This window comes from Meleagris gallopavo, chromosome 1, assembly GCF_000146605.3.
Source record: "Meleagris gallopavo isolate NT-WF06-2002-E0010 breed Aviagen turkey brand Nicholas breeding stock chromosome 1, Turkey_5.1, whole genome shotgun sequence".
Classification (NCBI taxonomy): Eukaryota; Metazoa; Chordata; class Aves; order Galliformes; family Phasianidae; genus Meleagris; species Meleagris gallopavo.
In genome coordinates, this window is record NC_015011.2 from 39,958,981 (window position 1) to 39,986,431 (window position 27,451).

The following is a 27,451-nucleotide window of genomic DNA, read 5'->3' on the forward strand; positions in this document are numbered from 1 at the left end:
TGTGGGGGATTTAAAGACATCTAATATTTTCACTCAGTTTCCACCAAGCCGGTACGAATCTGCATGCCTTCTACTATAAGAGGTTTTCCAGACATGTTGCAAGAGCTTGTGGGACACAGTACCATGCCTGACACACTCAGTCACCATTCAGTGTGTATGAAAACATGCCGCAACACAAGGACCTACTGTGCACCTTTGATGGAAACTGAGTAGGATTACTAGATGTGGTTGTAGCTGTAGTTTGCTCTTCTCTTCCGTGACCAGGAGACAGGAACTACTGACAACCCATAGAACTGCAGCATTAACCGTTTATCTGCCAGTACACTGCATGACGCTATGATGTGGAGTACCAATGACAAACCATAAAACCGTGACAGTACTGTACCTTGAAAAGAACAAAATGCTCAGGGCATCAAGTAACTTAGCTGTCTTATAGATTTAATAAAGAATTTGTGAATTCAACATGCTCTTCACTTGCGCAGTCGGATGTATATTCTACAAAGGGAGTAATGCTAGAGGATTTTTTCTGTCAGGCAGGCATGCAAGGATACAGGCATAGTGGCATACTGAAATGGCAAAATTCTTTTTCATCAGTTTTTTTTGGCATCCTGGTGAATTTTACTTGTTTGCTAGGATTTTTTTGTTCTGCTTTTATTATCTTTCTTAATTCAAGACATTATCTTGGCAAATGCAAGAGACAAATTCCATTCACTTTTACCAACAGCTTTCTCAAAAAAGTATGTAGTATCCACAGCTAAAATCAGCAAACCCTAGTTGGGTGAAAATCACAGGATCTGCAATAATTTGCAATAATCAGAAGCTCTTCCTCATTTGGACCAGCACAGTTAGGTTAAAATGAAAGGAATGAAATGACTTATGATACAAAGTATTTAAAAATACACAAAGAAAAAAAACAAAGAGAGTACAATCTATTTCAACAAAAGGAGAAAATAGACAAAAACTGCAGCAGTAGAAGACACAGTTACTTTCAAACTGTTTTCCCAGGACTTACTGAAAATCAGGCCTAAAATAAAATTTTATTCATTGTCTAATCATTTCCAGAATAAAATATAAACTGTTTAAGAAAAGAACAAATAAAGAAAGAACAGAGATGTAAGAAGAGAGGTAGGTCTTCTACCTTATCAGAGGAAAAGAAAGAAATGAGATTTTCCAAGAAAAAATAGAGTTGTCATAAAAGAGTAATCTTTGCCTTGACTATCCAAAATATTCATAATACGGTAAACTCTCAGAAGCCATACATAATCTACCACTAGTATTCATATAGATTCCAGCTGCTCATAGTACTTTCCTCTCAGCCACTCTGTCCTGTATGTTCACAGGAGTTAATGTAGTCAGGATAGAAAAGAACAATCTGTAAAGTCTTCATTTCACTCCCAGAATAAAGATAGGGATGGAAAACTACTAATCCCAAATACAAACATTGACAACAATTACGCCAAAATTTCAGGAGGTAGAAACATACAATTTACAAGACTGATATAAACAAAACATCCTGTATTATAGATGAAAATAAATTCCCCTCAAGTACCATGTAAGATTAGCATCATGGGGTAGGAAAAAATGGAAAGTATGTAATATATAAATAGTGAGGAGAGCTTGGTAAGTCAGTTTGTTAAAACTCAAAGCTTTTAATACTCAGTCAGAAAGCAGATTTGAGGACTGCTTGGAAGTTTTAGCTCAAATTCTCATTAATCTTTAAATATGACTCCTTCTGAAACAATGAAGATAACGAAGAAAACATTGATCTAGGTCATACGCTTCCACTGACATATCTAGATAACCAGTCAAGAACTTTCTTTTATTCACAAAGGAATCCCACAACCAGAAGACTAGTAATAAAAGTACCACAGATTAAAAATGAATTATCAGAAGTAGAACAGTGAAGGGTACAACATATTTGATCAGTGTATTGTGAAACTTCTATAATTCTTCAATTCATTTGTCAAGTCCCCAGAAAGAATCTTGTAATCAGAACAGAAAAGAAAATTATGTTCAGTTTTACTAGTCACAGAGATCTCCTTCTGTGAGCAGTCCCTTGGCAGCCAAGAAATAATTCTCCTTCTCTCAGACACATGCTAGTATTAAATAAGAAAGATGAAAGAAAACCACGAATGTTTACACATAAAGAAAGTGACAATAAATTTAAAGATTTTTTCTAAAAGATTGCTGATGACTCACCATAGTTTGACCCTATGAAAAAGAGATTTTTGTGCAAAACATTCTTCCCAATCAAATATGAGAACTGCATCTCCTTATGAGACAGTTACTAGTCTCGGGTTAATAAAATCTCTACAAAATTGTCATAATTTCACTTCAGAGTCACAGAGGTTGGAAGAACCTCAAGAGATCATCAAGTTCAACCCCCTGCTAAAGCAGGTATCCTACAATAGGTCGCACAGGTAGGCATCCAGGTGGGTCTTGAATATCTCCATAGAAAGAGACTCCACAACATTTCAGGGCAACCTGTTCCCGTGCTCCATCACCCATACCATAAAGAAGTTCTTCCATGTGTTAGTGCAGAACTTCCTGTGTTCAATTTTTAGGCATAACTCCATGTTCTATCACTACACACAACTGAGAAGAGCCTCAACCTACACTCAAAATAAGACAAAAATTTGTAATCAATAAATCTGCATGCAACAAATCTCCATTGGAATCTGAAGATGAGAATATTAATTACTACAATATAAAGTTGGACTAAATGATCTTGTAGGTCCTTTCCAACATTGTGATTCTATGATACTATGTTATTCTATGATTCTAATGTTTACACCTGAATTTTAGGTACCTATATACTAAAAAAGCAGTCATACTGGATATTCTCTACAGTTGAATGATTCCATGGCTACATAAATTCAATTTTCAAAAATTGGGCAGAATTTCTTGTTCAGTTGTTTTAACCAGGCAAGCTGTTCAAGTTTATTATTCCATGTTAATTCCATCATGACTCACTGCAAACACAGATTTCTTAACTTCATCTACAACTTCATTTAGATTTAAACCAATTTCATTTAGAAATAAGGAAAATTTTTTTACAGTGAACACTGTAAACAGAGCACTGGAACAGGTTGCCTCGTAGTTTGGTTGATGCCCCATCCCTGGAGACTTCCAAGGTGAGACTGGATAAGGCCCTGGGCAGCCTGATCTAGCTGTCCATTGCAGGGGAGTTGGAGTAGATGGCCCTCAGTGGTCCCTTCCAACTCTAAGGATTCTATGATCTATTTGTTTCTTTGTATGTTTGTTTGCATAATCTGAGGGATTTTCACAAAAGTTGTTAAAAATGCTGGTGCCTGCTTGTCTCTTGTTTAAACCCGGGGATGGAGATCCACAAGGTCAACATAAAAAGCAGCTGAAGATGAGAGATTTGTGGCAAGAGGTCCTGGTTTAGCCTAAGTTTGTGAGAAAAGCAGGTAATGTTTCAGCATCAAATTTTGAAGGCTAGAGTGCCCAGATTAAGATCTTTTGCTAAATTAAATTTTAAATTAATATTAAGGTTAACACTCCTCAATATGCTAATGAGCTCTAGGAAAAACATGTTAAACATATATGACTATAGTACTTAACTATCATCTCTCAATGCAGAAGGAGGACAGGAGGTGTTCCAGGCATGGAGCAGAAGCTCCCTGCAGCCTAGGAGAGTCCAAGGGGCAGTAGGCTGTCTCCCTGCAGCCCAAATGCACCACACAGACCAGATCTCTACGTGCAGCCACAAAGGAGCCCTCGGTGCAGCAGTGGATAAAGACCGGAGCAGCTGCAGCCTGTGGAGAGCTCCTGCAGGAGCAGCCCAAGCAGGAGTTACAGCCCATAGGGAGGAGCCCAAGATGGAGTGGGAAGACATGGGGAGCAGCTGCACCAGAGGAGGATCAGACTGGATGTTAGGAATAATTTACTCTCAGAAAGATTTTAATGTTCTGGAACAGGCTGCCCAGGGAAGTGGCGAATTCATCATCCCAGGAGGTTTTCAAGAAAGAGGTGGATGTTGCACTGATAGACGTGGTTTAGTAGATGTGGTAGTGATGGAACAACAGTTAGGCTAGATGGTCTTAGTAGTCTTTTCCAACTGTAATGATTCTGTGATTCTTTGTATTATACACTAAGAAGAGTGGAGGATTTTATCTGAAGATCAGATGCTCCCATTTAGAAACTGACTTTCACAGTCTATTTTAACTAGTTCACATATTTGAAGCACTGATCCAGTAAACTTTGTATAACGGCCCTCCTGCTCCAACAGCTCGATGTCCTTTATCACTGAACAACATATTTCTGGAATGTAAGCCTTAAGCTGCATGTTACTATGGTAAAATACTAAACATAGACTTTTTATCTGGATTTTAAAAACCATAGCAAGCAATATGTGACTCCTAATCTGAATATTGTCTTAACAAGATCAGCATCAGAAGACATACAAGTGCACAGAACTGAAAACAGTGAAGGAATCAAATAATTTGAAATAAATTATCAGCAAGTCAAATAAGAACAAATTGACCTTGAATGTAAAAATAAAATTATAATACTATTTCCAATAAAAGCTTCAAAATAACAATATTGAATGCTGGAACACAGCCCATGTTTTTGCAGATGAACTCAAGAGATGATTTAACTTTGGATTCAATAAACATATACTGAAATTCTTTGATGATACTTTCTTTAATGATGGATTACTCTATGTTTTATATTTCTTTTTTCAATAAATTCTACTAGCAGGAAGATTGTTTTTCAAGAAACATTATAATAAAACTTTTGATTAAATATCCATATTTAATTATTTGTTTATGGCGGGAGCTTTTGTTTAATAATTTTATAGATTATGGCAAATGTGACAAATTAGTTTTTTCATTGTAAGCTGAGAAAACAATTCATATCACTGTGATAGAGTGCACTGGCTTTACTTTTCTTTCAATAATTTCATTCAAAAATATAATTTACACGCTCAGTGACTGGTATTGCAATCCATATCCTTTACACAAGAGTTGAAAAGGATCATACTTTTCTGAAATGAGAAATTCAGCCCAAGCAAAATCTTTGCAGTAGTATATGTACATTTTCCTGTGGGATGAAATGTGTTATTATCATCTGGCTTTTACCTTTAGGATATCGAAGAGATAACCTTTTTCTATAACACTGAAAAAACACAGTATTTTTGTAGAATATAATTTTCCTCTTTTTATGAGAAAACATAAAAGAAATTGTATCTTGAGCTAACCTAGATAATCACCAATGGACAGAACAGGGCTCAACCAAGGTTTCATTAAATATCTACATACTTTTTGTTTGTTTATATTTCTTTTTCTTTTTCAGATATCAATGGTTTGGAAGGAAGGATGATGGTATTTGTTGATATTTAAAAGCCATGATGTGCTAGAATTAAAATATCTTCATTTAATGCAAAATGAAGCATGATTATTGGGGCCATTCTAAACAGAATTTTGGACAGCTTTAGGTCTTTATTATCTACATCAAGTTATTCTGAGTTTTAATACAAATATTTCTTATTAAGAATTGTTTTTTGTGTGGGCATATTATTTTAATTAAAAACTGATTAATTCTACTGATTTAATTAAATCTTTGCTCCTCTGTTAAATGCAATTTCTTTTATGCTCGACTGAGTCTTTTATTATTCTTTTAGATTATTGTGTATCCCTCTTCTGTATCACTTATACCTAAGTTAAGTAGATGAATAGAGGGATTTGAATTAGAAAAGAAATCTTAACTATCATCTCATTTAAAAGGTATTTTTCAGTTGGAATTACAGTTATGTTTAATTCTAGCCCTTAGAAAATCAAAAATAGTTCATAGAAAATAAGAGTGAAATAAATACTCTTTTAGAAGTGCATATACATATATACATACACATGTATATAAATTAGTGTTTTAGACAAACATTGAATTTTTCAAGTGGAAATACTTTTATGATAAAAGGTCTTGAACTTCTCCTTAAATGAAAAATTTTTAGAAGTGTGTATTTGTCCAACAGGCAGAACCTGTCAACTAAAAAATACTGTATGTATTCTTTCCTGCATTTGCTTTCACATTCATATACAAATATTTCCCACAGGAATACTGTTAACTGGCAAAGCCATGCATGGTGAGCTGTGATCTTCTTGCTAGATCATCTACCAGAATTTCATACTGATAACAGAAACCAATAGAAAACTGTTGGTCAGAAATCTGAAACTCTCAGATTATCACCTTAAAGGGAGAAGTTAAGAGAAGCCATTTTGCATAAACTGGAATTTGTTCATAACGTATATTAATGACATAACATGCAACAATCTTTTACAGAACTGAAAGTTCTCTACTCCTTGGATGATATGGAAATACTATTAGAAGTGAAATTTCATCCTACCTTTTATGTACATAGTAACTCAAGAATACGAATAGGATCAGTTTCAACAGGACTTCAGAAATAAGGACTTTGGAAAATGCTGAACAGTTCTTGACACTTAAAAGTTCACTTTTCTCTTTATCATTATGATATCTTGCTATATCCACACATTCCCATAGTATGCTACTGCACAATGCTGTTTCTTGTTAAATAAAACTTAAACAGATTATGAGTGCTTTTATTTGACATGATTTTTAGGGATTTTTGAGTAATTCTTACAAAGATTCCTAAAACTGTTCTGGGGAAGAAAGCAAGGAAATGCATGGAAAAAAGGCAAGGTAAGGCAAGACAAGTAAGAAAGGGAAAAGTGTAGTGGGAAGAGGAGGGAAGGGGTGGGGAGAGGAGGGGTGAGAAGGCTTGTGGCAAAGAAATGCCATACTATGCTTTAAGATCTTTTCTCTGTAGAGTACTCAGTATTCACAATAGCATTTCTTCTTAAGCATAAGATTAAATTTGTAATTTATGAGATCAAAGCAATTATCACTCAGTCTGGTTCTGCTCTTTTTTTTTTTTATTTTCATGAAATATATTAAAATTAAATATTGCACTTTTTCAGAATTGAAATTTGTCATGTTCACACTTGAATATGTTATGCAAACATATTTCATCCTGTGATATTGCTGTTGTATATGTCAGCTGTTTCCATCAAGACTACTCTGAAATATAAATTCTATTTCAGGAGATTCTTTTCAAAGAACCGGTCCAAACTTCTCATTTATAACCATAACCATTAATCTTTCACGAGAATTGAGTAATTCTGCAATGGTTTATATTTTCTCCAGCTGAAATGTTAACTCATAACAATCTTTAAATTTCAAACACTATTAAAAAAATGTAATAAGACAAGTAATTTCAAGTTCACTCATAATTAAAAGTATATTTGCTTGTAAACTTTTACGTATATTGTTACCATTTCCTTGTACTAATTTTTTTACCTTACTTTCTGAGGTTGTTTCTATCATTTCTTTACTGTCTTTCTATAGAAAATTCTTATGGTCATAGTTATTGAACCTGCAGAAGATTTATATGTTCAGTGACTCTGGTATATTTAATATTTCAGTTTCACCTTTTGCAGGCTTTAAGTTTTAGCACAACATTATAATAAATAAATTGCAATATTCTTGTGAATCCTCTTTTTCTTCATGTTCTGTTTCTTTATGATAGATTTGCTACAGTACACCCGTTATGATTAACACCAGCTGTTGATTTATTCTTTTTTAAAAATGAAGACTTAGGAAAGGAGCTTTCTCCTATCCCATTATAGAAAGGACTGCTAGTGAAATTGGGAACTTAGGTATTTAGTCTTCATTGTTACTCAGTTCTAAGAAGGAACAGGCACCCAGGTAATTAAAATATAACAGTTTCCTAGGAAATCAAGGTTTTTTTCACACCTCTGTGACTGTTTCATATGCAATTTGTTCACTTTCTTGAAAGTGCCCTAGGTGTGCTACAGGTCTTTTGTTAGAACAGGATCTGGCCTGGTCTATACGGCAGTTGGCCACAGTTGCAGCACACATATAAATTAGGATGAGAGCTGAGTGACTTCTGTAGAAGGAGGAAGCCATGAGCTAAAAAGTGTCATCTTTACATGGAATATAAAAGAAACATGAACATTTTTAAGTGAAATTTGAGACTCTGGAATGGAAGCAGACAAAATGAGATTTAGCACCACCAGAAGTTTCCCTGCTAGTACTACATCTTCTGTGCAGTTGTGAGTTCCCTACCTACTGGACCGGATGGGTGAGCCTCCATGCTGCCACAAGTGTTCCACCAGTAGGGACCACATCTCAGGGAAAAGAATGACTTCCTGAGATGGAGGTTCTTGACAAAGGAAATTACATCCTGAATCTTCCTTAAGGGGATAGAGCTGTTTATCTACTTTTTATAAATACTGATAATGAGAAATTTCTGATTCTTCCAGAATGAATTTAGAAAGATGACATAAATTAAATACACCAGAAAACTTACATATGTACTATTCTAAACAAAGAAAATGAAAGTTTGCATTTCAACAATTTCAAACATTTGCCAGCTGTAATGTGTTAAGTTTTCTGAGGGAAAGCTTATAGTTTCTCAAGAAAATTAAGTCCAGTTTTTTTTCTTAACCATATCTGACAATGCCCTTTCAAGACATGATTTCTCTATTAGTGTGCCAATATCTTGTCTAACAGAGAACAGTTTGTACAAAATTATTATTTGCATGATGCTTAGAATGGGACAAACATGCAATTTCTTTTCATTATTCAGCCAGGCATATACTTGAAGATTTTTTTTATAGTTGTTGGTAAACTTGAATATTATTTTCTCAAATGTACATCATCATTTAAGTTGTTTTGGTTGGTTTTTTTTTCCAAATATGGGCTCTTTTTATGTCTTGTTAATTCAATAAGTTTCATTGTTAGAAGTTTGCTTGTAATTAATTAAAATTTTATTTCTTATGCTTTTAAACATTGCTTTGAGGTGCACTTGGACACCAACAAAAATGTTGCTTTCTTTAAAACATAGCACAACTCCATGGGTCAGAGTAAATCATTCAAACATTTTATTCACACTATAGCATGGAAGTGCTAACTATACATACTCACAAGACAAAATGTTTTTTTACTGTAAGCATTTCACGTGAAAGATGAATTCTTTTGTCTGTCTTAAATGTCACAAAGTGAATAGTTCCAGTAAATTGTATTTAATAGAAATATATATTTTTAAAACAAACTTTAGTAGTATTATTAAGAAAACAGTAAACTTCTAACACCTACTTTGGTGTTGTTCTCACCATCTTTTCACATCACTTGTCATAAGGAAGAAATGTTCATTTACTCTCATTTACAAATTTCCCAAATACCAGTACTTTTCAGTTGTAGAACATACCTTGAAAAAATGGATCTCATCACCACAATTCATCTCTCATTCAACAGTCTTAAATGCAAGATCAAATTTCTTCTATTCTCTCTTTTTGCTGAAGATAGAATTGTGAAGAACATAAATGTTTTACAGAATCACAGGACGGCAGGTTTGGAAGGGACCTCAAGGATCATGAATCTCCAACCTTCCTGCCACATGCAGGGCCACCAATCTCCCTATTTAATACTAGACCAGGCTATCTAGGGTCCCATCCAGTCTGGCCTTGGACACCTCTAAGGATGGGGCATCCACATCCTGAGTAGCCTGTGCCATTCCCCCTTGTCCTATCACTGTCATACTGTGTAAAAAATCAGCCACCCTCCTATTTGTAAACTCTCTTCCCCAAAAGGCTGCAGTGAGCTGTCCTTGGAGTCTTCTTTTCTCCAAGCTAAATAATACCAACTCATTCAACCTTTCTTCATAGGAGTGATGCTCCAGCCCTTTGATCATCTTTGTGGTCCTTCTCTGGATGTTCTCTGGCAGCTCCGCACCATTCCTGTACTGGGACCTCCAGACTTGGACACAGTACTAGAAATAGGGCCTCACAAGGGCAGAGTAGAGGGGGACAATCATCTCCTCTCCCTGCTGACCACTCTTCTTTTGATGCAGCCTAGGATATTGTTGGCCAACTGGGCTGCAAGACACACTGCTGGAACATGTCCAACTTTTTGTCCATCATGACCCCCAAGTCCTTCTCTTCAGGGCTCTTTTCAGTGAGTTCTGCAGGCCTGTAATAATATTTGGGACTGTCTCAACCCAAGCAGCAATCCTGTTAAACTTCTTTAGGTTGCTGTGTGCCCACTTTTTAAGTTTGTCCAGATACATCTGGATGGCATCACTTCCTTCTACCTTCTACTGTGTCAACTGAGCCTCCCAGCATAGACAGTGGACTTACTGACGGTACACTCAATCCCACTATCTCTCTCATTTATAAAGACAGTCAAAAACACCAGTCCCAAGATGAATCTCTAGTGGACGCCACTCATGACCAGCCTCCATTTGGACATAGAATCAGTTCTGAAATCCTGCTTGCCTGATCTATTTTACTCTTCCTTTCAAATGGTACGGTAAATATAGAGAATCATCCTAATTTGCCAAAACTCTTAGAGACATTCTGTTCTCCTTATTGGAAATAAACAGCACCTTGCTGCAGGCTTCTTAAAATTTGTAATATTTTTTTCTTTAGTTTACAGATCCCAGATGCGCTAAAGGATTTCAGTGTTGTTCACAACATCTTTAACAGTTACAATATTTTATAAATATTGTCAGTGAATTTAGCTTATAAATTTTACATGCTTAGTTTGTTTTAGTTCTCCCCTAGGACCAGACACAAGGCCAAAATATTAGAGATGACATCTTTGGAAATAGGTCGCTATTGGGTCCTGCACTTTGGCCACAACAACTCCATAGAGCGTTACAGGCTTGGGAACGAGTGGCTGGATGACTGTGAAGAAGAAAGGGCCCTGGGGGTGTTGGTTGATGCTTGGAGGAACACGAGCCGACAGTGTGACAGAGGGCCAATGCCATCCTGGCCTGCATTAGAAATAGTGTGGCCAGCAGTAGCAGGGAGGTGATCATCCCCCTGTATGCAGCACTGGTGAGGCCTCACCTCGAGTATTGTGTTCAGTTTTCGGTTCCTCACTACAAGACATTGAGTCCAGAGAAGGGCAACAAAACTGGTGAAGGGTCTGAAGCACAAATCTTATGAGGAGCGGCTGTGGGAGCTGGGATTGTTTAGTGTGGAGAAGAGGAGGCTCAGGGGAGACCTCATTGCACTCTACAACTTTCTGAAGAGAGGTTGTGATGAGGAGGGGTTTGGCCTCTTCTCCCAGGCAACAAACAGGACCTGAGGAAATGGCCACAAGTTGTACCAGAGGAGATTTAGATTAGACATAAGGAAAAGCTTTCCTCTCAGAGAGTGGATAGGCATTGGAGTGACCTGCCCAGGGAGGTGGTGGAGTCGCTGTCTCTGGCAGTGTTCAAGAGGCATCTGGATGAGGAACTACGAGATATTATTTACTAGCTTGTGATAGCAGTGGTAGTGGGAGGATGGTTGGACTTGTGACTTCCAGCTTTGTGATTCTATGATTCTATGATTTGTTCTAACCCTATGATAAATACCCAGTGTGATCTCATGGTCTACAAATTCTAGTTACGCTCTGTATTCATGCTTAACTTCTGAAATACTACTCTTTAATATGCTGTCTTGAACTTAAAAGTAATAAAAATATTTCTTGAGGCTGAAAGTTGACACTTTCAGATACTATATATTTAGCACGTTTTCTGAAATGGATCAAGTTAATAGACTATTTCAATGTTAATTCAGATTTTAAAAATTCATCTGAGTACAAAAGGAATGCTCAGTTAAACTATCTAAGCCATCACCTTCTATTCTAATTAATTATGTAGAGAAAAAAAAAATTAAAAAACAGTAATTCTTGAAAAGCTATCAATTAGACTCAGCAGTGGATTCCATTTCCATGCTACACTTCTCAATATTTCTTGAAAGTAATTTTGTGCAGTGGTGTTCATAAGCAGGAATCCAACTTGCTGTTAAAATTATTCACAAGAATTGCTTTTTAACTGGCAAAGAAACATAATGGGCAGTCAGTTTTCTCTACAGTTTTCTTCTGTTTAGTTGAATTACTTAGATGTTTTTTGTAATACCAATTAAGATATTTACATGAGAAGAACATGGCATGAAGTAGACTTCATTAAATGAGTTTAAGTTTTAAATTCTTTAAGCAGTGTTAACTACTGAGCAAGCATATAGCATGGCAGAACATATATCATTTCTAAAATCCAACATTTGTCATTTTAAAAAGTTAATCTTTCTAGATTTACTTATTTATATTAAGCTGCAGTACAGCTGTAAACTAAAATAATATTTTTTATAAATCAATAACTGTCTAATCCTAAAACAACTGGCTTCTTTAGATCCTGAGCACACTGAGTATTCCTTTTTTAAAAGAAATTTACTTAAAGCAACCTCATATGATAATGCAAAGATAGTAAATACAGCTCATTTTCATAGACTGAGTCATTTGACAAAGAGATGACTAGGCATGTAATTTCTATAACAGCCAAAGTTCTGTTCTATATTTGCAAATACATAGAAATATTATGCTACTTAGATTATATTATATGCAATCTTTATATGGGTAAATCAGCATAAGCTCACACAGTTTGTAATTGCATCAATGAAAAGTAAACTAAATAAGAGAATAAAGCAGAATCTGTTAAAGTCAATTTAAAACAACAGCATATAAACAGCAAATCCCAGTTTAAAAAAAAAAAAAAAGTCTCAAATTATAGGTTTCCCAGGAAAAAGGAAGCAGATTGGCTGATAAATTCTTATACAACTATAACATGCACACCAGGGAAATTGAAGGTCTTTCATGACTTCTAGCTGTAAAGTAAGGAGGAATGACTGAGTAGAGGCAATGGGGTAATACTGTAATGTTTCTGTGATAATAGTTTCTTTCTTTATTTAGGACAAAGGAAAAATTTAGTATCTGTTACTCTGCTAATGCAGAGATTGCTACTTGAGAAAGTGAGTTTAGCAGCTTTCATTCTGGCAGACAACAGTAATAAGTGACTTGAACATTGCTTTGATTGGAGGTTTTTTGGATGGACGTAGTGGACTGAGAACAATAAGGCCGTGCTATTTTGATCTTCTACTAAGTAAATTCAAAACAGAAGTATAAAGCATATCTCAATACTGCAATAGCCGTACTACTTCCATTGATATACAAGCTTATACACTGTAGACTTATACTGGTCTCACTTCTAAACTTACACATTACTTTTTTATTTTCTCTGCCAACCTAGTTTACATTAAACATTTCCCACTGCCCTTTTTCCTTCACTGTCTTATTCTTTAAACAGTAGATAAATACAGCCTTCCAGAGTATTGCAATGATATGTATCTATTTCTACTAAATTTTTTTATTCCATGATAAAAAATAAAAAATAAAAAAATATTATTTACTCTTCTTTATTAAACTTATGTCTTTGAACCTGCTAGAAATGCAAGAGACAAGAGTAATCACTGGAGAAATTAAGATAGAAACTGCTGAATTTAATTCAAAGCAAAATAAACAAGAAAGGAGGAATGAAATAAGAGTTAATAAAAAAAATAAATGCACAAAGTTAATAAATCAGAGGTCTCTACTTGCCTGATCCTTAGTAGAATACAAAGGTGAAACTTTGAAATCTAATAGATAAACTTCTCATTTTATATTCTTAGTCTAAAACACTCGTGGCTAGTAATGTAACATGAGATTGACAAAATGAAAAATATATTAAGATTGTAAAACAAAATAGGATCTTAATGATTCAAAATATGAACCATACAGAATCTGCTGGAAATTTGATTTTGAGTATATTATTAGTCTTTCCAGATTTCTTTACATCAGATATTTGCCTCTTGTAGATACAGTCAATTATACTGGATTTACCATTGACTGTCATAAACAGAAGTTTCTGTATGCTTCATTTGTGTCTCAAAATATCAACTCATGTTTATAATATTACATTCATATTTATCTATATAAAACTACTGATTCTTTTTTCCTTTGCCACATAAGTTCTTCCTTATAGTTTCTTTTTTAATTGAGTTATTGGATTTAATTTCTACTTAAAAATAGCCACAGAAAACTAATATTAGTAGCTCCTTTTCTGATGTGACAATAATATTTAACACTCAAAAAAACTATTCTAAAAATTTCCCACTCATTCCAAGAGAAAGTTTCAGTTTTACAAATATTGCATTGCATGGCTAGTGGCTACTGTAAATACTCATGTTTACTTAAATAGAAGAGTATTTTGACAGATGTATAACTTGATTAGAAATCAAGGTTTTGGAAATAAATAGCTTTATTTGAAAATATTTATATTATTTTATTAATATTATTAATATTTTATTATCATCATTGTAGATATCAGTATAATTGTTATTGTTTTTTATTATTATTATAAACATCTTTAGTTTTAATATTCAAATACTTTTTATGGTTAAAATTTGTTAACTCTGCAGCATAAAATTCATCCTGACTTTTGACCCTCCATATTTTAACCTCAAATTTAAATCTCAGTTTATTTTCTCCTGAAAGAAAGTCATTTTGAAGAGAAACATGATCAACCTCTTGGCATTTTTCCTAAAGATTCTTAATGTTTAAAAAATAAAAAATAAAAAAAAATCCAAACATGTTATTTTATTTCATAATATAAGAAGAAAAATTCTTCCTGAATTCAAATTTAACCAAAATTTGAACTCCAAACTGGTGAATTTAAGACAGAGCCATTCATCACTGGGCACTGGTTCCCAGTGCCAGCAGAAGAAGCAATGAGCACAAACTAGAACACAGAAGACTTTGTCTGAACTTTAAGAAGAACATCTTTATTGTGTGGGTGACTGAACACTGTCACAGTTTGCTCAGGGAGGTTTTGCAATTTCCCTTTTTGGAAATCTGAGTCCTGAGCATGGGCCTGGGCAGCCTTCTCTGGGTGCTTGATGAGAGGCTGTAGCAAACACTCTGTGATTCTGTGATTTGGTTTCCTACCTTTAAATGAAGTAGAAAATTGTTTCACAGAGCAGAGCCAGCCTCCACTGGACGGTGATCTTATACTACAGTATTCCCCAAATACTAATTTACCTTCTTTTTACTAATTTATTGTACTTGACTGAATATTGCACATTCATAGACAGCTAGTTTAGAAGTCTCAATGTGTTGTGAAGAAAACTTCAGAACATTCCAGATTTCCAAATTTCAAATATACATCTGTAAATAATAAGCTTGTTTTTTAGTTCAGTGAACTAACAAGTTTTATAGCTTCTTTAACTTGAAATGTCTAGATTATAGCCAAGAGATTGAAAAAAAATCTAAATAAGATTTCTGAGATTCCAGAAAGAATGCAAGAAGACAGAAGGAATATGTTTTTACCTCTCCCTCTGGCAGATGTGGGAATGGAAAAAAAACTGAAAAAAAAAAACAACCAGATGTCAAGCTTTCAGGCTCTGATCTCTTACATAACATGCCAGAATGGAAAAAAAAAAAGAACAAAACAAAACAAAAAACATCCATCCCCTTTAAAGGAAACCTTATATCTCCATCCTCTTTTTTCTTCTCCTTACATAAAAATCTCTGTCTCAAAGCTGTTAAAGATCTTCTGTAACTGTTCACATATTTACTTGGATTCAAATATGAAGTACAGATACACTGTACTAAAAGTAAATAATTTTTAAAAATTTGAATGTACAGTTTAATTCCAAATCAGAATGTTTATTTGATAAAAGAAAATATCTTTCAAGTAGATACAATCAATGTCTGTGCATACTGAGCTTGTGTTTTCATCACTGCCAACTTACAGAACACTTAATTTAAACTTCAAACATGTAATGTATGATAAACATTATTTCGAATTCAAAAAAGAAAATAATAATTAAACCCACAGAAGAAATGTTTGGAGAAATTAATTTTGATTAAGAAATATATAGTTTTCTCTTTGATTAGTTTAAAAAGTAATTAGATTTTCCCTTTATGTAATATGAACTAAAATATGAGAGTTTGAAGTGTTTTTTAGATTATTTCAGGATATGTGTGAAGCAGTAGAACTGTTCCAGAAAAATGTTAACTTAGATGACATTACCTACCCTGGGCCCATATTAAGACTACCAAGAAGCTGGGCTGTAGTCTGAAGCCTCACACCATATAGCTTTGGCTTTGTTAGCTAACCATTATTTTCAACAAAGCCAAGACAGTTTGTCAGAAATTGTCAGTCAGAAACACTGCAATGGGGTACATTTATGGGGTCTTTGCTGAACAGCCCTATAGAATGTAGAGGCAGAATATTTCTTCTCCTTTCCTAACACTCTCAGAAACTTCCTAGAAGAGTATAGAGCACTCTGATCTAGCAGTTCAAAAATATTTTGGGAAAAATTAAAATATTTTTCATTTTTTCAACATGCAGGAGAGCTGTAAGTCTCCACTGCTACATCTAGAAAACTTTTATATATCATCAGAGATGTGTAGTTAATAATACAAGCTTCCATTAATTTAGAAGAATGCCCCTAGGTTATAAATCTAATTTCTGTCTAGCCCAGTCTTCTTATTACCAGATATCTGTCGTGCTATAGAAAGTAGAAATGTTCAAAATAGTATCAAGAGGTGAAGTTCTGAGTGGAGGTTACAATCCAGTTGTAGAAGGAACATCCAGAATTGGAACAGGGATATCAGAAAAAGTTGATTTTGGTCACAGCACACCAGCTGACCTAGTCAGTACTGAAGGGGTTTATGTCTTGTTTAGTCAATATTAGAACTGTAAGAGTTTCAGAGAATGTTTTGAAGGAGATGTGAACATTTGTAAAAATCTTCTTCTTTCCTGTTTTACATAAATATTAGTTGTGGCAAATCTGTAAAAAACCTTCTATCCTGTTTAGGAACAACAAGAAGAAAAAAAATACAGCAGATGGTTGACTATTTGAATCAGAAAACAATAATTCAACATATTTTTAATTACATCACAGAATTAATTTACTTTAAAAATAAAAACTGGTGTCGGGCCCAAACTAAATCATCACGTACAAAAATGAAAGGCTGAGAAATATGGCTGGAACAGATGGCATTGAAGGCATCGTAGTTTAAGAGCAGTGAAAGAGTTATTGGTTTAATATAAATGAACACTGAAAAGTATCCAAAAAAGTTTAGAAAAATATGAGGCAGTAGATTTAAGGATATTACTATGAGTGGGTTAAAAGTCAGAAAATATCTGAAAGAACTAAAGGTAGAAATTACTTAATAAATAAATAAATAAACAAGGACTGTATTTTGTATTTTTTTCTGTTTTTCAGTTCTTAGTCTACCTTATAAAAATGCTAAATTAAACTCATACTGCAGTTTGCATGATGTTTTATTTTGCCAACCCTGTTATTCCATATGCGTTGGCAACTGCATTTTTCTCTGTCTAGTCTAACATTAACCCATCTTCTTTTTCCTTCCCCCTGCCTAGCCATCTCTCCTTCTCTTTCCTTCACCCAGAAAATAACAAGTGCCTCAACTTAGAAGCATTTTTCAATGTGGGGGAATGTAATACAGTATGGTAGCTGTGCTAGATATGTTTCAGTAAAATGTAACAAACACATTTCCTTTATCCCTGAGGAAATCTTTTCATCATGTGCCATAATCTCAGTCCTGTAATTGTCTCCCATCAGGATCCCTGGGAGTTCCACACGTAGAAACTTATGCAACCATATATGAAAGCCTTTAGATTCAAACACCTCCTAGTAAAAAATGATGTCAACGTTCATAGTATTGTTCCAAACTTAACTGCAACACTGCAGTCTGTTTTTAACATTCAGCAGAGAGTTTCCTTTGGGCTGAAATTTGGCATGCAACATCTCAGTTTAGGTATATTGAGGTATACATTTTAAAAGTGTGAATATTGACAGAATCATTAGGATATCCATGAACATAACATTAAAAGTCACTTTTACTGGTAATACTTCAAATTTCTGATTTAAATTAAAAAGTATAGCTAAATAGATTTTCAAATCTTCAAAAAGAAAAAATTGAAAAAGTTAATGAAACATAAGCAAATCTGCAATTAGTTTTTCTTTTCAACATCCCAGTTTGAATAAAAATGCTAGGTTCTAATTTGCTAATAGGATAAATTAACAAGATGGTTAATATATTCCGATTCTCTTTCAAGCTTCCTTTGATATTTATGATGAATCAGGATACAATGATTTATTTTTTTTTCCTAAACTCACATAAAGTCTTTTAGTCAGTTTTGCAGCTCATACTAATTACATTTAAGACAAGGCAAACAAAATTTGGAAGTAAAGCCTAGTGATAGAGTTTTATTTGACAAACCCTTTCAGTCATGCTTGGCCATCCTGTGGACCTTATTATTCAGATAAGAGGACCTGTTTTCTGGCCTGCACACCTTAATTTTACACCCATGGAAGTTCAGTTATGACAATGAAGGGAAGGACCATACACCTTGATTTCAGCTTGACATGCAGTCACATCACTTTTCATCCTTCACAGCACACAGAACTCTTGAAGAATACATAAGTTGGTTGGCACATCAGTTAGATTTACTTTTTCACTGATATTTTTATTACTTTACTCCAGCTTTTTTCAGAAATATACGCTTCAAGGATAAAGGCAATTTGATGTCACAGTTTTAAAAAGAAATGGCAGAATTTGAAATGATATTGCTCTATTTAATCACTGGATTTATGTAGTCAAACCACAAATTCATTTTTTGCTATTAATCTTGGCCATTTGTTCATTTAAAAAATGTGACACATGATTAGTCACATATGGTTATTTCTAAGTTAGTGAAAACAGATACCCTTGCAAGATAGGCACTGTAGGGAAAAGAAAATGTGTAGTGGTGGAGTATTTAAAAGCAATTTTTTGTTTGCTGTTAGCTCCTAGTGTATTGTATCAATTGCTTATTTCTGATTACACCTACTCAAGCAAAGGTGTATCAATTCATTGCTAAAGCCATACCTAAATATATTTCACAACTATATTCAAAATTGTCATGAGTTGTTCAATCCAGGTGGGAAAAATACTGTCACTGTACGCTGAAATACAAAATAATCTGCCAGTTCTAATGACAAAAGTAGTAATAAATGAAGGTAGAAATTATCAGAAATATTTCTTTCTTTTTTTTTTTTTCTTAATATAATGCAGGAAAGTGTAATTTTCATCATTTTGCATTTTGTAACAGGGATATGTTTTGTTTTGTTTCATTTTTAATTGCATTTACATGTTGTTTTTTTTTAAATAAATTTATTACCTCTAGACCTAAAATTATGATAGTAAATCATAAAACTGTAATTAAAAGTTTTAGTATGACTGAAATGCATTGTCTTAATATACCATGACTTCTTGGAGTTTAAACTTGCTTTGAAGGACTTTTAAAATGTTTTTTCTTTGGTTTGGAACAAGAAAAGACATTAAAATCATGGAAATTTTTGTAAAATGGAAAATTTGGTTCCTACCCAGTCTTCTCTCACTCCTACTCATCTAAAATCTGCTATTTTTCAAACTGCAAGTTCATTAAGTTACTTTGTCCCTTAAGTGCCATCAATGATCTCATATTTTTCTTCAGAATATTCTTGATCTCTGCCATGGCCATCCAGGTCTGGCTTTGGGTTTTATTAAAGCTGTCAGCCTCTTCAAAACTCATACAAGGAGAGCTGTCTCTGTTTGCCAGATGGGGTTATAGTGCTAGGCAAAACAAAAAGCAGGCTGTTCCACTTTTGCAGAGTCCTAACTACTGAAACCATTTCATTTGTCAGTGGCAGTGAAGGCAAAGGAGAAAATAATGACCTTGCTTTGATTCCCTGACTTATAATGTTGTTTGGAAGAGTAATGAGAAAAAAATATTTGGTGGGAAAATGATAAGAAACAATTAAAATAAAAGAAGAAAGGAAGGAAAATGTAGGAAGAAAACATTCCAGGAAATAAAAGGCTTATATTGATATTCAGCTAGCACTGAAGAACTCTTGTGTTTTACAGTAATAGAGCCAATTGATTACAAGACAATCAGAACATATTTTTGGGGTTTATTATGATAACATGTGACTCAACATAAAACAAGTGTCTTTAAACACTGACTTGAAGCTCTATTTTTTACTTAGTTAAAGTCAAATTTTTTATACATTTATTCTTCTCTAGTGAAAATACAGTATTATGTTGAATCCCAGGGACATTATTTAAAGATATTCTGTGCACTTTAAAATGCAGACATTTACTGAACAATGGAAACACCAATTGACCATTAATTAGCTTAAGGAGCATGAAAGTCTCCAGAGATGAAACATCATATTTTATATTTCTGAAAAAAAGGCATCATATGTAAAACAGCTATTTTTAAGATATTACTGAAATCTATATAGCTGAAAAAATTACATAGTATCATTCTACTTTTTAGTGTATAGTCTGTCAATTTTTTGAAACAAATCCTTGAATAACATTTACTGTTATTTGCTTTTATATAGCTGAATGAAATGCATAGACCCTAACTGACTTGCTAACAGAAAATGAAGAAAATATTAATTATCAGTTTCTCTGGGAGTTTTTCTTATTGTGGGTTAGAGACTTTTGTAGAATAATAGAAATCTCTAAAGCTAGAGCTGCAGCACATTGTTAAAAAATGTGGCTTTGTTTGCATTATTTGGATTAGATAGTTTTTCTGTCTGTGAGTGAGAAATGGATGAAAGAAATTTCAATGTTTATTGTGGCAAGGAAGGGCAGATATTAAATCTGCTAGATTTTCTACTTTGTGCCCATCAACCCAGTGGCGCCATTCCTAACCATCTGTTATTAACCAAGGAAGGATTTCATAATGTTCATGTCTACAGTTTATGTCCTGAGGGTTGATATATACTGTAGTGTGATCCTTTACAGACTGAATGATACTTAGGTTCCAAGAAGACTTTCATGACTGTGCAGATACAGAAATGGTGTGTATCTTATATCAATTAACTTATTTATGTTTTTACAAGAAAGACTAAATCAAATGACAGAGATACTTACAAGATAATCTAAACCTAGAGACTAACACCAGATATATTAGAAAATGTCAGCAAAAAAAGTATTAATTAAAGACATTCAAACAAATTAATCAAAGTTTGAAAAGCAAAATGCAAAAGAGCATTGGCACATTCCATTTCACACATAAAATAGAATTTATTCTTACAAACAAATACAATAACAAATAATAGGAATAACGCCTACTTACTTTCTTCTCTTATGTTTAGTTAAACTCCTTAGAGCTACTCCATAAATTCCTGTTGAACGTAGCGTCCTGGAGGGCATCACTGGGAAACTGCACAAAAATAGTGATTTTGTTTGCCCCATTACTATTGCATTAGCAGTATTTTAGTGAAAGCCACTTCTTATTTCCTTTTATTAGAAGATTATTAGTGATACTACTATAGCCAAGAGTTATTGTGGTTTGGCATGCTTCTTTTGCTCCTGCTCTTTTTTTCCAAATCTTCACATGAATTTTAGTGTTTTATGTATTTAAAAAAGTATTTACATGCATAAAAGAACACGATAAAGTTCCATACCTCAAAATCAAATACGCTTTTTCATGAGTGCTTAATTGCTTAAATTTCACAATACAGCGAACATGTTCAGAAAATAAGGTATATTTTTAGAGGTGGTTTTTGGTATAGTACCAGATATTTCTTTCTCTTTTAATGGCAGTACAAGTTTAACAACCTCTTCCACCAGCACTTTGTCAGTCTTCTTTCTGCAACATATTTGCTAAACCAAATTACACCTTCCAGACACTCTACTATGAATGGAAAAGATTTCCTTCCCACCAAGAGCTTAGAGAGATATAAACTAGCTGAAACAAATGTGGATATTCTATCACAGAAAGGGATAAATACAGACACATCACTGAGAAGAAGTTACAGGGCGCCCCAGCTCATCCAGGAGCAGGAAAACACTGAGCAGAAGAGAAGTAGTGAGAATGAACCTGCAAAGAATTAAAAACTGAGAAGTCTGAAACAGTCTAATACAGCTAGGGGAGAACAATGCAAGGAACTCTCTGAGAGTGTGTAAAGGTGTTGGCACACTATACTCTGCAATATTCACAATATCTGTAAAGATTACAGTATCATTAGATTCCAAAAAAGAGAAAAAAAAAATAGTAAGGAAGATGGACAGTTTCAAGTCAACTAAGATAAATACGATTGTTTAGGAATTTTTTGGAGGGTATTAGTGAATTATCAATTATATAGAAGTTCTAGATTCTTAATCAACTTTTACTTAAAAATGTGGCTTTTTTATTTATTATGCTAGCTGATTAGTGATCCAACACCTTTTTTCTAGTCAGTTTCTCAGAGTTTAATCTGTGCTTCTATCTAGCAGATGCACACAAAAAAATCAGTGATATGCTGATCATGAATATGTTTGCAAATAGAAAAAAATAAAATTAAAGATCAGTTTTCCAGTGTTCACTGTTCATTGTTTGATTTTTTCCAGTGTTTCTTGTTCAGTTTGTTCACACCAGTCATTATGCAACTTCAAGTTATGTCCAATTCCAGAACTTCTGCCCATCAGTCCTTTTTTTAATTTCTTTTTCATACTCTAATTATTGTTTCTTCTACTCAGTTAATTCAAAAAACCTTCCCATGCCTGAATTATGTGCTGCTGTTAACTCAAAACACAGGCAATTAACTTTCAGTCTTCAAACTTTCCTCTTCCTGTATAATCAGTATTTTTCTTTTACTGCTCATGATAATCAAGTCTTGAGCATAGAGAAAAACAAAGTTGTTTGCTTGGTTGGTCGGTTTTTGACTGTGTTATAAAAACAAAATGACAAGAAAAAATGTCTGATATAAAATTTAGAAAGAAAAAAGCTTTTCTCAGATGCCCTCATATTTACTTCTCAGACAAACCATCACATAGCTAAACAATCATGAATAAATAAGTAGTATTAGTTGCATGCTTAAAAATATTGTATGGGGATTAGATCAAGTCAAACTACAGGTAGTAGGGTTCCATTTGTTTCAGGTGTCATACAGAAATAAAAATATATATATATGTTTTTTTACTATCTTTTTCTAAGAAGTATTTTCATTTTTTTCTTCAGTTATTCATGAAAATATACATTATTGTGTGCAATACCTCAATGCCTATTTTAGTTATTAGTTCAAATCAGGTAAGTTCAGCAACATTTTCAGATGGGTCCTTTACTTAGACTTTTTCTTCTTTTTCCTTTCCTTTTTGCTTTTCACTTTTGCTTTATCTTTTGCTTTTCGCTTTTCCTTTTGCTGTCTCTTTTGCTTTTTGCTTTTAGTTTGCATAAATTCAGGCAATGTTTTAATGAAGTAGGTCACCATCAGTTCCATTCATCAGAGAGAGATGGAAGTATAAGCTTTTAAGTAGTTATAGTTCTCTTTTGTGATGTCTATAATATACAGTTTCATAAATTATTTCTCTACACCACATTTCTCAGATCAATCATCTTTTAGCATTTGATTTTTAAGATTTTGTACAAAACAGAAAATGCTACCTTTTTCTTTTCCAGGTTCCAACTGCAATTGCTGAAAACAGTGTTAATTACAGTCCGAGTTTATAACAACAAGCTGAATATTTATCAGATAAACTCTACTGATTTTCCTATTTCTTCTCTGACTCCATCAAGATAAAGTCTACTATACAATGAAAAATGGCTCTTGCCACTCAGTGGACTCCTCTTGAAAAATTAATGTGCAGATCTTTCAGCTTAGCTTTAAGAAAAAATACATCTATTTTTAATGCAAAAGATAGTGTTAGGAATTTTTTTATATGCTACACTTCCCATCTTATTATAAATATTTAGACAATAATTAATTGCAGAAGGCAATTTCCAACTGGCCTGAAGTTTGGGCATCATAAGTTAAACTGGCCCAGCTTTCAGCAGGAATAGGACCAGATAATTTTCTCTAGCAACCTGAGTGAATTTTTGTCTATATATAGAGTTAGGAAAATGCATTTTATATCTGTATATCTGTATACAATTTCTCAAGCAGAGAAAGAGTTAAGCAGCTAATGAGCAGTGAAGTTATATAAAAACACAAATTCTTTCTTAGGATGATTTTGTCTAAGAAGTCACCACAGCAAGGGGAGCAGCAGCAGCCCGAAATGAAAGACATAAGGGAGAGAAACTTTATTCCAGTCACCCAGCAGTTGTTTTAAAATGTGGCTAATTTCATGCCTAACTGAAGAGTTGTACTTTAAAAATAGTTTTATGAGAAAATATTTTTTAACCATAGGTTAAGGGGAAATGAAAAAAAAGAAAAAAAGCATTTGCTAGTTTTGAGATACGTTTTGCTAGCACAGGTAAGGATAACTATTCCTCCTCACAGTATAATCAATAAGGATGTCTTGAATGCTATTAATATGGAAAGAAGACTGTGTAACAATAAACTATACAAAATGGATGCCTGCTTCCATTTGAAGTTAAATACTTTGAAAAACATGTCACCAAGTTATTAAAGAAGTCGGGTTGAGTTTAAAGACTGACTTTTATACAGAGACATCAAATACATTTTTTCACCAAAAAGTGTCAGGGATGCATAACAAAACCAGTAATATTTTTTTTCTAAGACACACTTGACTACTCACATTTTATTAGTGCATTTTCAGTTTTCAGTTGTTTTCACATGCAGTCATTTTAAATTAATGGGGTTTAGGTCTATTTGTTTTATATGACATTTATATTTTCTTCTACATTTTCAATAATAAAATGCTTTAATTACACAATTTCTATGAATTTCTATGATGAAAATATCTCCATAAGTAAGTAACTTCTGCACTGATGCTGATGTAGGATTAAAAAAACTGAAGAAAAATGTGAGTTTTTGAGAAATTACATTTGTCTACTGATTTGACTAAGAGCTCTGCAAAATTGCAAAATGCCACCAGCAACAGAGAATGTATCTTTCCTGGACAAGATTTGGAATCCTGTGAAAACTATTCTCAAAAGCAATGTCTGCCTTACAGAATTACTTTCTTATTTCTCTGTTTAAAGATAGTACAGTCAGTAATTCCCCTAAATTCCTGTGGGCTTCAATCTGTAGTTTCCTTGGGAAGATGTTGTTGAGGTATTTACTAGAATATCAGTGAAGCAAATAGGTGTTGGTGCTTATTTATAAAAGTATTTTTCTTCTTGAAAACTACTTTACAATTTTCAGTGCAATTAGCACAAGGATTTCTTTTTTTTTTCTGAACGTTACACAATTTTCCTATTATTTTCTCTGATCATAACTTATGTTTGGACCATCATCCTCATCCTCTTGTATCCTACTACTGCTGGGAGAGGAATATGTTTACCTTACATTCATCTCCATGCTGATACTTACTGTGGCCTTATCCCTGTGGAATACACAAGGTGTTTGAAGCCAGGGATAACATTACAATTTGGCAGACATCTTGTGACTTCCGTGGATTTAACCATTTAATCTAGATAAGAGTTTGATCTTACTCAAAGTGAAGACATTTTCTTTTTATGACAATTTCTATACGAGATAATTTAATCTCTTATCAGTGTGAACTAGTTAATCTCTTACCTATGTGAAATATTTTTAGTTGTAGAGTCCTCATTTATCATCCACTGCTTTCAGCACTAGTTTTTTGGAGCTACACTGCATCTGCGTTTTTTTACAGAAATAATGGAACTATGCTCATGCACACACATCACCTCCGAGCTTCCAGATCTCTACAGAGCCCTCATTCTCCACAAATACTTTTTCTTATATTACAGCTTGATAAAGAAAACCAACAGTTGCAGAATTCTGCTTTTTTTGAGTTCTGCTTCACTGCAAATCAATCATAATAAAGACCAAATTTTTGCTGAACATCCCTAGTCATGACAACTATGATAAAAAATGAGTTTTATACAGCATTTGTCATAAACTTTATTATATGTGATTATGCTTTAATCACAAATGTTAAATTCCTGTTAAAATGTATTACATGATCTTCACACAACTTGCATATCTGACTGCTCAAGGGTTAAAAAAAATGTTGTGTACTAGCATTGTCACTGTCACTGCTGTGTAAGATGAAAAAAAAAAATAGTGTTTAAAAATACTTCAGAAATATAAATACAGAATTGACTATTCTTTATTTTACAATTTAATGTTAATTGCCAGAAAGTAAACTTGGAAAGGGCCTCATAGGTACTTACTTGTGGCATTATTTTTATTAAATGTTAAAAAGTCTCTTATAATCTCTATGACAATCTCACATTGTAAAATGAATAGCTTCTTTACTTCATACACAGGCTTTTTTTCAGTATTTTTCAATTGATACGTCCTAGGACTGAAGGCATGGCAGACTCTGCCTTAAAATGCAATAGAACCATTTGGCTTTCTGATTTTTAGGTGGAGATGGTCACACAAATGTCTCTGAAGGTGTAAGAGCACTTTCTGAAAGTGTTACAAGAATTTAAAAAGAAATTTTCATTCACCACTACTGTAACACTAACGCAACACGAAAAGGAAAGCAGCATGCAGTACATATTTCAATCCCTATTTTTTTCATATAATTTCTTATGTCAAAGATTGAGGAATATACATCAGTACTCATCAGTTTATATCAGTCAGACTTCGCTTTCCGTAACCATGGATATCTTTCTGATGATTCAAGTAATTAGTAGAAATCAACCTTATCAAAAATCTTCATCTGAATGATCCCGTTTTGTTCTGGTTAGATCAGCCAGGATTGCATGCCTAATTCCTCCCATGTTACAATTCTTTTTACCATTATTGAACCTACTAACCAAATTTTGCTCCATTAATCCGGTGATACAGAAGGGTTTCTAATGGCAATATACTGTAAAATAAACATGCAACTGTGAACATTTTTCCAGAAGAAACGTGTTATATGTACAGTGCAACTATTTAAGTATCACTGGATAGAACTGCCACTTCCTCTTTGAGGAAGGAAATTCTTGTGGATTTAAAATAGCATTTTATTTGTATTTTGCCTCTCAACTAGGAATTTCAGAGGAAACAGATTATTCACCTGTGCTTTCCCAGAGCATAAAGGATATTAAAACCATTATAAATTTTATTGATATGTCTGTATTCATCTCAGCTAATTCTATTAGCCCTATATTTATGGTTATTAAGACCAGCGGGATGATTATTAATATCTGCATAATACAGAAAATATCATTTCATCTAATGCTGTGTGTAGGCTTTTCTTCTGAAAACAGATATTATACCTCCCACTCACAAGTGCAAGCAAAAATCTTGCTACCAGAATGTCAACGGTTTACGGGCTGGTTCGGTCTGGTTCCGTGACTAGAAGGGCGGAGGGATCCGCGGATCCGCACCCCAGAAAAGGAAAATAGGGGACCCCGAAATAATTGAAAACAGCGGCAACAATCTGAGGTGAAACAAACTAATTTACTAAATATAGTATCAGCAGAATATAAGGAGAGAGAGACAGTGCGTGTCTGGAAGGTGGATCGGCCTCACCACAACGCTGAGATGAGAAGTGCAGTCCAGTTGAGCCGATGAAGAAGCGCAGGCAGAGAAGCGCAGGCAGAGAAGCGCAGACGGACAAGCGCAGACGGAGAAGCGCAAGCGAAGAAGCACAGGCAAAGAAGAGAAAA